Raw genomic sequence first — 14,322 nt, forward strand, 5'->3', positions numbered from 1 at the left:
GGAATGAATGAAGTCCTTGCTTTAGAGGAACACCACACCATTACCTAAATGTGTTGTTTAATTATTCAACACACACTTTTTTTGTTTCCAGTGAGAGTAAAAGTGCACTAGATCAGAGAAAACATCCAGAAACCTGGTTTTCAGCCACATGCAACTTAAAATCATTCATGCTTTCTACATATAGTTCTGCATTCGTGTGGTTTTGTTGACTTAGTTAGGTACGTGGAAGAGAAAATGACACTGATTAATTCTGAATCTGATGCTGACAACAAGACAAAGTCATTTTTATAAAGCCAAGGAATTATGTTACAGCATGCCTTGTTAATAATTTTTAGTGGTTTCTCTCCACCACGGTAGTTAGGATCTGTTGCATCTACTATTATTTCTGTTATTTAGGAAAAATTTGAGTTGATATTTTCCACAATTGCCTGCATGTACCGTTGCAGCCACCTGCTACACCAGCTGTTTTCAACTGAGGGAACTGAGATGAAAAGCCTGCAGAAGCCAATTAATGCATAATGTTCTTTCCTTTCAAGATCAGTTACTACATCTTAACAGGTTTAGGTCTGATATAAACCAGCTCATGCAAAATGCGGCTTCCATGTATCATCAGAATATTCTGTGGCTTCCATGGCTTACAAATAATTCAGGAAAACAGCATGGTCCCGAGAATCTTATATTGGGTGTATAAATAAGGTTCTCTTATCACATGCTTTAGGGCTATTTACTATTTCAAACCAATACATTCTTTTCTTATAACTTTGAAATGCTATGCTAAAGATACCCATCCACCTTAAATTACTCTATAAGCGGGATGTGGTTCAATCAAAAGGATAGGAGTTTTCGCATAATTGACCAAAGTAAGTCTCCCATTTTGGGGTTGAGGAAATATGCTACGATGATTAAGAAAAAGATTTTGAGAAAGAGATATTAAGGGGGAAAATAGTCCTTCCCCAGCTATGAATGCATCCTCCTCCCCTACTGTAATAGAAACAGTAGATAACTGAAACACAGAAAGAAAAAAATACAGCATTAAGAAACCGAATTTTAAATCTAAGGCAGATCCAAGAGTATAAGGCGTTTATCGTATATTAGAAGATTATATCAAATCAATGAGTCATTTGCCTAACTGGTGTTAGGATATTTGCCTATGTAAGAGGGACGGTGATAAAGATAGATTCCTGCTTGCACAAATAAGATTGAAAAAGTCTTAAAAATCTGAAATAAACCCAAACCAAAACAAACAAAATTATTAGGAGAAAAGAGAGATAATATTTTCTAGATTTGGCAGTGGAACGGTCTTCCTAAACTTTTACATGACAGCAGAGAATCATAAAATCATGATATTGGACACCAAAAACTCTCTTGATCGTATAGAAGCCATAAGCAAGCAAAGTAACAAAAACTGAAATGGTGGTCTTATCTCTTCTATCATTTCAACACATAGGAGGAGGCATGGACCAATTTCAGTATTTTAAGAAAGAGTACCTCACCCAAATGTCCATCGACACATGAATGGCTAAAGAAGATGTAATACACACACACATACACACACACACACACACACTGGAATATTACTCAGCCATAAAAAAAGAATGAAATAATGCTATTTGCAACAACATGGATGCACCTAGAGATGGTCATAGTAAATGAAGTAAGTCAGGCAGAGAAAAACAAATATCATGTGATATCACTTACATGCAGAATCTAAAAAATAATACAAATGAACTTATTTATGAAATAGACTTACAGACATAGAAAACAAGTTTATGGTTACCAAAGGGAAAAGGAGAGGAGTGATAAATTAGGAGTTTGGGATTAACATATACTATATACTATATATAGTATATACTATATATACTATACTACTATAGTATATATATATATACTATACTACTATATATAAAATAGATAAACAACAAGGATCTACTGAATGGTCCAGGGAACAACATTCAATATCTGGTAATAACCTATAATGGAAAAGAATCTGAACAATTATGTATATATATATAATTATATATATATATATATATATACACATAATTTTTCAGGTGTACAGCAAAGTGACTCACCTGAAACATGGTAAGTCAAGTATACTTCAATTAAAAACCAAGTGCTTCAAGTCTGTAAGAAAAATTAATAGAATAATCAGACCCCCTAGAATAATTTTAAAATATGAAAGGATGTATCCATGGAAAAAAGGTAAACGTTCAAGAACATATGACAAAGGGTGCGTCGCATCAGGAATCAAAGGAAAAGCATGAAATAAACACGGACACAGAACAATGTTGGAGGAGGGGCTCCAGGAAGAAACAGTGCCGTCAGCTGCAACCGTCATCTTGAAATTGGCCCTGCGGCGGTCTGATCAGCATCCTCTTGATTGCTTTCAGCCCAGTTAATCTTCAGTTCCGGGGTCGGTTTGTTCCCACCTCCTTGAGGCCAGTTCTTGGGAATGTGGCAGCTTATGTCCTGGCTACAGTCTGGTCATCATGTAGTCAACTTCTTCCACCTGCTGGGGGTTTCAGTCTCTACAGAACAGCTCACAGGATACGGCTCAGAATATGATCTATCGCCCTGGAGGAGGAACTAAATGTCCTTGACTTTGTTTAATGGCTCAAGTATTATTATTTCGCCTCGTTTGACTGCTTTCCTTTGCTTCTGCATTTTCTTCTCTGATTGAACTTGTTCTTTGGCTAACGTTTTTCTACAAACAAGAGGCAGGTGGAGGCCCTGTGTCGGGGTGGTTCTGTCCTGGGAAGGCCCCATAAGGTCCTGCTCTGTTACTAGGTGACAGAAAGATGTCATTTCCCCTGCTCTGTTTATCTTCCCATCAACTCCACTGCGTTATTTGTCTGTAGCCTCTTTTATGCAAAGTGCGTCACATTCCGATTCCCAGCAGCGGTTCACAGCTCTGCCCTCAACCTGAACATAAACAGACAGAGCCTTAGCACGTAGGGGAAGCAACACATGGCTGAATTAGAATATGTTTAAGGACGCTTGGCCCTGCTTTTTTGAAAAGAGTTTACATGATGTTTGTAGAACGTCGCGTTGTGTGGCTGCCGACCCCAGCCGGAGCTAATCAGCCCAAACAAGTATCTGTATTAGTATTCCTTCTCGGGTGCACGTCTTATTAAAGCAGCGTGCATCTGGCAGTTGTGGATTAGCAGACACACTCTTTGGAAAATAATTACTTTGTGCCTTGGGGCACATGTCTCCGTCTTGGAATTTGCTCCATTCTACATTTCAAATTACATGGTGCTTTCTAACTTGAAAACGTATTTACTTCCTGATCAGAATTCACCTGCGGGGAGCTAGAGAGAAAATTACCTACCGTAAACAAATAAAGGTAGGGGTGGAGGGTAACGACGCACTGTTTGATTCAAAGGATTGGGTTTTGAAACATGACACAACACTGGGGAAAGATGACTTGAAAACAAAGGTTCTGGTGAGTTCTGAGGTTGAGGGAACTCTTTGCAACCTGGAGACGTAACGTGCATTTCTTTGGAAACAGTGAACACAGGCTGCTTTCAGACAGAATGATGCTGGTCTAATTTACGTCGTCACCACTGTTTCTCCAAGTGTTATGGATGACACCCAGTTGGAGCCAGGTCACTGGTTAAGGAGAAATTGGCGGATGGTTCAAATGAGGTAATACGTGAGACAATTTGGGGGGAAAAAGGCCGTAAGGCATACTATATTATTTTTATAATACAGTCATTTGTGTCCAAGTATCTAGAAGTTTTGGGGGAGAAAACAGGATCTGATGTTAATCACACCCATCATATATTTTATCTATCTACCTGTTGGTCTCTCTGCTTTTCTTTCTCTTTTGGCCACACTACGTGGCCTGTGGGATCTTAGTTCCCTGACCAGGAAATGAACCCGGGCCCCCTGCAGGGAAAGCACCAAGTCCTAACCACTGGACCGCCAGGAAATTCTACGTCCATCTATCTGTATGCTCAGGCCGTTCCAGATGGCCGTCCTCCTGCTCTCTGGCCACCCCCTGCTCGACCAGTCTGTGCTTCACTCGCAGGACTATCCAATCCTCTTTAATTACAGGGCTTAATCGGCCACTGCCTACACGCTTGCCCCCAGCCCCAGCTGCTGGTTTCCCTGGTAACTGATGAGACAATCTGACGTAAATCCCCCACCCTATAAATGGTAGCTTTCTCCGCCCCCTGGGTAGTGAAGATGGCTGCGGTGTCTCGTCGTTTGCGTGCTGCACAGGCTCGGGGGTTGCTCTAGGACCCTGCTTCGGGCGCGTAAGGTTCCCCCATCTCTTAAACCACTGAGTCTCTGTTGCGGACTCCCAGCTCTTTCTTTGGTCTTGAGGCTGGGCAACTACAAGCTTTGCAAAGCTGCTGGCTGTAGCCTCCAAATTCATGAGCCAGCCAGGAAGCCGAGGAACCCCCAGTACATGCTGAGACATTGGGAAATCAGGACGGAGGATGGAAAATTCCGGGGGTGATCCCAAGGAGGCCGCCTGCTGGCTTGTTCAGCCCTGTGGCAGCTGACCCCCAGGAGGACCCCCACTATACTGAGGACGCCGTCTTCACCTCAGAGCCTCTTTGGAGTTGGAAGGTATAGCAGCCCTGTGCTCCTGGCTTATGATATATCCCTCGCAAGCTTTAGGGGTATCAACGCAGGGACAGGCTTGCGATTTCGATGTGGCTGGTTACCCGGAAGGTTGGAGCCTGTGGCAGTGGCCAAGGAACAAGAGTCCTGTTGGGCTGCCGGGCCCAGCCATGGAAGCGGGCCGAGCGCCAGGTTAGAGCGGGAAGTGAGCTCAGGTGTGTGCTGTCTACAGTGCATTACAGCAGGTGCGAGACATTAAAGAAAGGCCGGCGCACATCATCTAGCAGTGCAAAACCCCACTCACTGTTTGGGTTCTACAGCAGTTGTGCGTGACCTACGGGACCCCCATGGACACGGATGAGGACACAGCAACCCACTTCAGCAGCCATAAAGGTCAGGAATGGGCCGGTACAAACGACAAACGCCTGCCTTTCCCTCCTCCTTAAAATCCCGCGGCTGCCCGGCTCCGAATGGATGACTTGAAGGAGAAGTGCGATGGGAAACTTTGCTCTCAAGCATGTGGGTACGTCCCAGGGACCGTTGACCCAGTGCTTACGCCATGTTAAGCCAGAGGCAGCTAACGGGTCAACACCATCCGAGTCCAGCTGTTGACCACCAAAGGACTGAAACGCTGTTGCAATTATCGGGGAGGGGACAGGAACTCACATTTGCCCTCGCCGCTGGATCCACCCTGGGGGAACCTGTTGCAGAATGGCCCTGGACGTGGCAGGTAAGTCCCTGGTGGTTTGGGGTGGCTTCCCCCATGGGGAAACAGGATAGAACGTGGCTAAGAGGTTTCACCTGTCTTTACCTGGCCCCGTGTAGGACTCCTAATGTCATTAGTCCAGGTTCCCTAGTGGAGAAAGGCAACATCCTGTTAACCCTGTGGTGTCTTAGTATATTCAGCACCAGCTATGTGGATGGAGGGTGGACGGGAGGAATGGTGCTGTGGGACAGGACAAAAACCACAGGCGCGGCTGGCGTCATCGCAGAAGGCTGTCCTTGTTTGTATCTGCTTAAAGGTCATGATCTCCCCTGCACTGTGCCTGTAAAATGTCTTATATTTTGTCCTTTGAGCGGAGGGAACCTGTGGGCGGACTGGGGGGCAGTGATGGCCTCACTGGGAAATGAGTCTGGACCCTGGGTTTACAGTGAGATGCCCTCGTTGTCCTGCTCTGCATTTTCCTGGAAAATTGGACCGATGAGCACTTGGCTGAATCTTGATACTCTTTAGCTGCCGGCGTCTGCGTTGCGTTTTGCAGTATTTGGTTGCAGTGCCCCTATGCACCCCTGACCCCAGGGATACCTCGGAAGAGAGGCGGACCGAGATTGCAAGGCTCGTGCAGGGTACGGTCAGGCCTCTCAAGGTGGCTGGTCTCTTGCTTTCTGGCCCAGTCACTGCTTTGTTCACAGGACTATCCAATCCTCTTAATTATAGGACTTAATTGGTAACTGCCTACGTGATTACCCCCTCATGGAGATGCTGGTTTCCCTGGTAACAGAGGAGCCAACCTGATGTCACTTCCCCTATAAATGGTAGCCTCCTTCTCTCCCGAGAAGCAAAGGTTATTGCCGTGTCCTCTTCGTCGTCTGCTGGACATGGTGGAGGTGTTGCCCCAAGACCTTTTGCTGAAGATCCCCTGTCTCTGTCCCCATCTCTGGGCTCTTTCCTCGGTCCCCATGCTGGGCAACTACAAGGCTCGCAGGTCTGCGGGGTTCAACCCAACACTTATCTCTAAGTCACCTCCCTCTCATCTATTTATCTGTCGGTATCTGTAGATATATGTGTACATACCCATATATGACATATATGGTGTATATATATGGATATATCTGTGAGCACACATGCACACACACATAGGAAATTACTAAATATAAGGTAAGGGCAGTCTCTTACAACACAACCTATCAGGTGGGAAAACATTCCTGTCCCTAGAAAATGGAAGGATGTAAAAACCAAGCCTAGATGAATAGAAACAGCCACCTGCAGAGCCAGTCCACCTTTCTGATCTATGTGTGAAATGATGTGCACCACACAGGTTTTTTTTTTTTTTTTTTTTGCAGGAGGGTTACATTTATTGGTATTTACATGAGAAATTAGAAATAAGAATTTTTTTAGATGTTTTTTGTCCAGTTTAAAATAACAAATGCCATTTAAAAAAAAGATAACGCATCTTTCTTAAAGGAGGTATGTTTTCCAAAAAGCAGTGAGAATAGAGGAAATATCTTAGGTTCTTGCAGCTCTGTTGCATGACTAGCTAACTGAAACCCAGCCGGGGTCTCCTACCCCCTTTGCATTTAGCTTGTCGTGATGTCTAAATCTGTGTAACGTGTGGTAAACATCACTGTATGTACTAGCTCAGAAAAAAAGATGCAAGCAGTAAATCAACTCGTATTATTAAGACTCTTGACCTTGCGGACCCCCAGATGTCCCCAGTCCACACTTGGACACTTTGAGAACCACTGTTCAGAGTTCCCTCTGTTTGTCTATCTTGCACTATGTCGAGTATCACGTCGAATGCCGGGTGATCCTCAGCGACCCTCTCGTAGGTACAAGAGACACACTAAAACAAAGATGGAAGCTTTGTGTTTGGACAGGTTTTGCCGACACGTGGGGCTCACACTTAAATGGGGGACACTAGGGACATGCAAATGCTAGTATCTTTTCTGTTTTCTCCTCTCTGTTTTCCTGGAGAGAAATGTTTTAACCCGTGCTGTTAGCAATGTTTAGAATCCACTGGAGATTGGGCTGAGCATCTCAACACTTCATGTATAGGCTTTACCTTAATTCCCTTGTTTTCTGTATAAATCCACCCCCTGCCCACGAGCCATGGTTGGTGGTTGGAAGGATGGAGCCCCATGGAGAGAAATGATCTCCAGTGGGTCAACTGCTAGGTCCAGTTGAAGGTGGTTTTTCTAGCTATGTGGGATGGAATATGGGGATTAGGAAACTGAGTTTTTCAAGCAAGTCCTGCTTTACCCCCACCTGGGATTCCACCTTCAGAGGCCTCTTACGCCACCAATTACTAGCATTCCTGGCGTTTGGGGCCAAGACTTGTCCTATTTCCTGGTATTACTCCCTGTATCTGAATCTGGATACATTGCATGTAACCATCTGACTTCCAGTTTGCATTATTTTGCTGAAATCTTGAATATGCTGTCGTTTGCTCTCCTTCTTGTGAATTTTTGCTTCTTATGATACTTCCCTTTAATCCTCCTGGTGAGTTTATGGGGACAAAAAGTGCTCAGTTTGCTGTGTTGAATGAGGCATCTGCTAATACCCTCACATTTAGTCCCTTTGTTATGCCTTGAAGTAGCCCCTGCTTTAGCAACAATGGAACAATGACCATCAACTACTTGCATCATTGGTTAATTAACATAGTCTTATACTCCATGAATCTGTACTAACCATCCACTCAGTGACCCCCCATATCTGTCCTTCTTTGTATCTTTTCATTCTCTTCCCTTTCCTGGGGACGCCCATTCCTTACCCTTCAGGAACAAAAGAACAAAACACAAAGGGAGAAATAAGCACAGTTGAGGTAGTGTCAGTAAGGACTTGAATCAGAGTAGGTAGTGGTCAGCACTTGCCAGAGAAAGAGTTGGCTGGAGAAGTTCAATGCTGGGCAATGTAGACTCACGCTTCCAGACCTGCTTCTGTGTCACCTTCTCTCTGAAGCCACACAGATGACATTCCTTTGCTACTGCATTCTTACCACTAGCTGTAAACGTTTGTAAAGTTGGGTATCATTTATGTGCCCACCTACTGGCCTCTGATAAAGGGCTGTAAACATCTCAAGCTTCCTGGAATCTGTTGAAGTACCTCAAGTATATGTCATTATCTTAACCTGATATTTAAATCCAGGTGATCTATATTGAGAAATTGTTAAACCCAACAGGCAAAAAGCAACATTTTTGAATGTGTAAGAAAGCATAATATATACTAGATTAGCACTGCATCAATAACACATTTTTATGAAGAAACTCTCTTTGTGCATACCTCATTGTACACTGGCATGAAATCCCAAAACATTTACCTACCTGTCATAGACATAGTTGAAGAGTTGAGGTAGCCAATATCAATTACAGAAGCAAGAAGTTAAAGTGTACATACAATTGGAATTTTGTGTCTGCAAATAGGACGTGTCTCATCTGCATTCGTTTCTCAAAATAACATTTCCCATAATGAAATGTTCAGATTCCAAAAACTTTTAAAAATGATCTTTACATAAATATGCCTTATGTTTATTATATCATGCAATGTGGATATCCCATGTTGAAGACTAAGATTCTTATTATCAAACCAGTTTTATTCAAGTATAACCATAGGAACAGAGGCTGTAATAAATTTATTTGTAAGAGAGATACATGGGAGAATTCATTTCCCCACTGTAAGACAGAAACTGTATTTAAAAGTAGATTTGGATTGCTTATGATGCCGAATCCAGCCTCTGGATCCCGACATTGAATTAAATCTCGGAGGAGTTTTGGGCAAAGTAGAAGAGAATAGCTTTCTTACTTTGCCAGGCAAAGGGGGCCACAGTGGGCTAATGCCCTCAAAAACTTTGTGTCCTGACCTGGAGGGGGTAGTGAGGAGTTTTATAGTCATGGTTCAAAGGGGGTCTGATCAGCTTGTGGACATTCTTCTGACTGGTTAGTAGGGAGGTAAGTGGCAGTCAGCATCACCAGCCTCCTGGTTCCAACCGGTCTGAGGTCTGTGTGCTGGTGGGCAGCATGCAGTTAACTTTTCCTGCCTGGTGGAGGTTTCAGTATCTGCAAAACGGCTCAAAGATATTGTTACATGTATCCCTTGAGGGGAAACCAGGACCTGCCCCAAGGGTGCACTATTGTTTCTTCACTGTTCCTCCCTTGTCTCTGCATCCCCTCCCTTTCCTGATTAGCATCTGTTTGAAACTGCCCTTTGGAACGCAGGGAAGGTCATGGAGGCTGAATGAAGCCTATTTCCTGTAATCAAGACACAGGGGGACACAGGAAGGCTTTTGTGCCCAGGAGCTCCACAGGGCCCTGCTCGGTTTCACGTAGGTTTTGGACCGGTAGTGTAAAACAAAACAAAATCCCACGTATTTAGTGGCTTAAACATCCAAGAACAGTGACTATCAATCTTTAAGTAGCCTGAAGATAATTGCTCTGGGACTTGCATGGTGATTGATCGTATTAGAAATCAGGGGGTTTTCTGCCTTGTTGCAGGTCCAGAGTCTTTTCATGATTTAATATAAATTCTTAACCTCCAGTTAGGAAAGGAATGGCTAGTTTGTAAAGAGCTCACCTCTCTGCCTTAAAGTTTCCTGGATGTTATTCAGACAACTCATCTTTACATCCAGTTGTGCACAGTGTAGTCTCATGGACACACCCAATCCCAAAAGGGGCTGAAAAATAGAGTCTATGCCCTACTGACCAGGGCTGCACAAAGACCACAGTTCATTAACTGAAGAGGAAAAGTGAAATGGATATGGGGGAAAATCTAGCCATCTTTGCTGTAGGATTGAAGGCATTTTTTGGTTTGGTTTTCTACATGGAAAACCACAAGCTTCTCCTGAATCCATACAGATTATAAACATCAACATATGACTCTCATCTTCCTAATGCAAGGTTTTAAAAGTACTTGTGTATCCTTTTAAAAGTTTTATCCCAACATGTTTTTTTTTTTTTTCCCACATCCATTGTAAGAACTGAGATCAGAAAAGGTATGAATGAATATGATTTTGGGAGACATTACAGTGCTTCTTATAATTCCCATCTGTTCACACCATGAGCATCTTAACCTACACATCTTCAAGTGACAAACAAAACATTTTCTAGAGAGGAAAGTGATCGGTTATCCACACATGTAAGGGGTCTGGACAGGATTATTCCTGTTACCAGATATCTGCCTTCTTTGGTAGAGGTCTCTGTGACTATTACCGTTTGAATGTTATGCAGAGGACCATGGGACCCCTGGAAATCCTTGAGAAGAAAATTGCTCCTAAGGAGAAGGCAGGCTTTGAGGAGTTTTGAAAGCAGAACCACACAGGTCTGTCTGAGGTGTGGAGGTCAAACTAAAAGTAGTAGACAATCAAAGAACATAGACAACTGACGAACATGGTGGGTAAAGGAGAGGCAGATAAAATGGACAAAGGTACATAAGAGTGTCCCCAGCCATGCACGAGACATGCATGAGGATGCAAAGGTCTTATGCTCCAAATTCAAGGGGAAATAAAATAAGACTTATTCCCCCTCCATAGCCACATAAAACACCAGAACTGGTTTCCAAGTGACCCAATCCATCAGTGTCACCTATGCATCAGCAATGATGCGTCTGAAACCCGCCAAACCACAGAGCCTTGTACTTTGGAAAGCAAGCCCCATCAGCCACCAGCCTCCCACCAGAAACCATGTTTTCATCAATCATCCCATGAAAATTCCATGTTGAAAGTTTGCCAGAACTTCCCAAATATAGGATAAGAGCAGCTGATTGCTTGCTTCATACACACTTGAATCTATAGGCCCAGCTACATTTTTGCTTGGCAAGCAATACATTAAACCTTTTGGGTTTTGTTTTCAGACACTTCTTTCTTCAAACGACTTTCGATTTGTAGTAACTTCTAGAAAATATACTCTTGCTACATAATTTAGAGTTTGAAGTTAGCATTTTTGCCGCTCAGTCTGCCTGCCTTATTGCATTGGTGTGACTCGGCTAAACCCACATTTTTTTAAAATTAAAGGATAGTTATATACACCTGAAACTTACATAATATTGCAAAACATAGTGATTCAAAATTTTTGTAGATTGTACTCCATTTAAATTTACTGTAAAGTATCAGCTATATTCCCTGTGTTGTACACTACATCCTTGTAGCCTGTTTATTTTAAATGTGGTAGTGTGTATCTCTTAATCCCCTACCCCTATCCTGCCCCTCCCCCTTTTCCCTCTCCCCACTGGTTACCACTAATTTGTTCTCTACACCTGTGAGTCTGCTTTTGTCTTGTTATAGTCACCCGTTTTATTTTTAGATTCCACATGTAAGTGGTAACATAAAGTATTTAACAAACATACATTTTTAAAGCCATCACTAACCATTGTGATCTGCAGCCCGTTGTGATGACTCGTAAATGCCTCGTGAAGCAAGACCGCAGTACCAACAAGTCTAAAATCTTCAGATCATGGACAGTCCATGGGAAAAGTTTAAGTATTTGTTTCTGTTCACACGGATAACTTTAAATGTATTCGGTGACTTTCCCTCAGTAACTTTACTGTCGTTTTTTCCTGGTGTAGCCTGAAGTGAAGTCGGAAAGTATCAGAGGTGCTTGAGCAAGGGAGATGAGAAGGCTGGATAAATAGGGTAGCATGGGATTATTGCTTTTTATTATGTAATCCAGGAGACTTCCCATTTTAGTGTGTAGTGTACTGATGGCCTCAGGATTTACCCTGACTCTGTCTAGGAAGGCGCCGTAATTCAGCCTTGAGGGCCAGTTGCCATTTCTGACATCCTCGAAGCGTATGCTGTTTGTTACAAGAGAATTTCCTCTGTAGAATTTTAAAACTAAAAGTGCTTGAAATATATATGGGGTTTCGGGGTGCGGTGGGCATTAAATGCTGTTTGCACAGATCCTGGGGTTTGGGGTCCAGAAACAAGTTTTTGCTATATTCTTGACAGTCCTTGTAACAACTTGTCACACATTTAAAAAGCTACATTTCAGGGGCTTCCCTGGTGGCGCAGTGGTTGAGAATCTGCCTGCTAATGCAGGGGACACAGGTTCGAGCCTTGGTCCGGGAAGATCCCACATGCCGCAGAGCAACTGGGCCCGTGAGCCACAACTACTGAGCCTGCGCGTCTGGAGCTTGTGCTCCACAACAAGAGAGGCCGTGATAGTGAGAGGCCCGCGCACCGCGATGAAGAGTGGCCCCCGCTTGCCACAACTAGAGAAAGCCCTCACACAGAAACGAAGACCCAACACAGCAAAAAAAAAAAATTTAATTAATAAACTCCTACCCCCAACATCTTAAAAAAATAAATAAATAAAAGGTGAGCAGGTGGACCTAGAGACCCCCAGGCCCCTGTCCATCTCCGGAGTCCTAAGACTTTAGAAAAAAAAAAAAAAGCTACATTTCAAATCCCTCCTCTAAAAATGGAGAAAACCACATCTTCCAATTCTGCTTTGATACACTGTATTATGTATTCTAACATGTGTCTGTATTTGCATTCTTAATTCTCTTCTACACATTTATTACAAATATATACATGGGTATTACATACACACATATATACACATGTGTTATGTGTGTGTATTGTTATTATAGTAAGAACGGTACAATGTGGCTTTTATCTTCAGTAAGGGTGATGTTTGGCCCCTATCCTTATGTATATATATTCTTCCTTCCCTTTATCTTTCTGTCCTGGAAGCAACAAATTATTTTGGGTTACAGCTTGGAACCCTAATATTGCAACATGAGTCATATATAATATAGGTGTCTTACCTATCTACTGTTTTATGTATGCATATGTGCATGTATGTTTATACTCATATATAATCATATATATACATATACTCATGTATATATAATGTTTGTGCAGTTTAGAAATTCTTTTCTCCCACTATCTCTCTCCCTCTCAAGTATATCTCTATATATTACTACATCTCTCTCTATGTAGAGAGAGATGTAGTAATATATTACTAATTTAGTAATATTATTAATATATTTTAATAATACATTAAATATATTAAATGTAACAATATGTTAAATATATTATATTTAATAACATGTTATTATATTCTAATTATTAGTAATATTTATTAAAATATTACTAATTTACTACATCAGTAATATATATTACTATTACTGTATTAGTAATATATAGAGATATATTTATATAGAGCTAATATATAGAGAGATAACATGGAGAGATTTAGTAATACATAATATGTATTAAAAAATAGAGATTTAGTATATATTACTAAACTGCTTGGATATTTATATAATTTTTAGTTTTTTATTTCAGATCTATCACAAGGACATTAATAGCCAATGCTGCTAGTCCCTAAAGAGATGTATGTCTTTTTTTTTTTTTCCCCAAACAGGCTTATAAAACACTGTCTTTCAAGTTTTGACTGGATTTGATTCGTTTTGGCAGGTCGTTACCTTGTCACATTGCATTACCTGCAAAATCAAGTCCGAATTATTGGAGGAGACATACAAGCTCACTGGGGACTAATTTTTAGTACAAACATTTGTCTTGGAGGCTGCAAGGCTGTTGAGTGGCTTTTGCATCACAAACATGAGGATACAAAGGCAGCCCCATCATGCTGTTGGGACTGGCCTAACCTTTCTCAATTGTTAGACCCACCAGTTTTTATTCCAGAGAAAACTCTTGCTGCTGGTGACCTGGAATAGGTTTCCTAGTTGTAACCACAAAATATTTCCATGATTCCTCTGAGGGTGAGTGAGGTTTCCTCTTGATCCATCATCCTGGCTGAGCCTGTTTTTGATTTGGGTGACAGAGAAAGGTTGCACCAACTGTCTCTTCCTTAGCGTAATTAATGACTTGGTTTTTCCAACATTTCCCAAAGTAACCAGCAACTACCAAAGCACACGATTTGCCCATAGTTGTATTAGTCCAGTATTTTCCAATTCATCTGTAATGTACTTGTTTCATTCATCCTTCTTAACTGGTCCCTTGTTAGGAAGTCACACTCTAAAGCACCTGTTTTTGCATTTGTCACCTAAAATTTAATGCAGGACACTTGAAG

This window comes from Mesoplodon bidens (assembly GCF_964165515.1).
Source record: "Mesoplodon bidens genome assembly, chromosome: Y".
NCBI lineage: Eukaryota > Metazoa > Chordata > Mammalia > Artiodactyla > Ziphiidae > Mesoplodon > Mesoplodon bidens.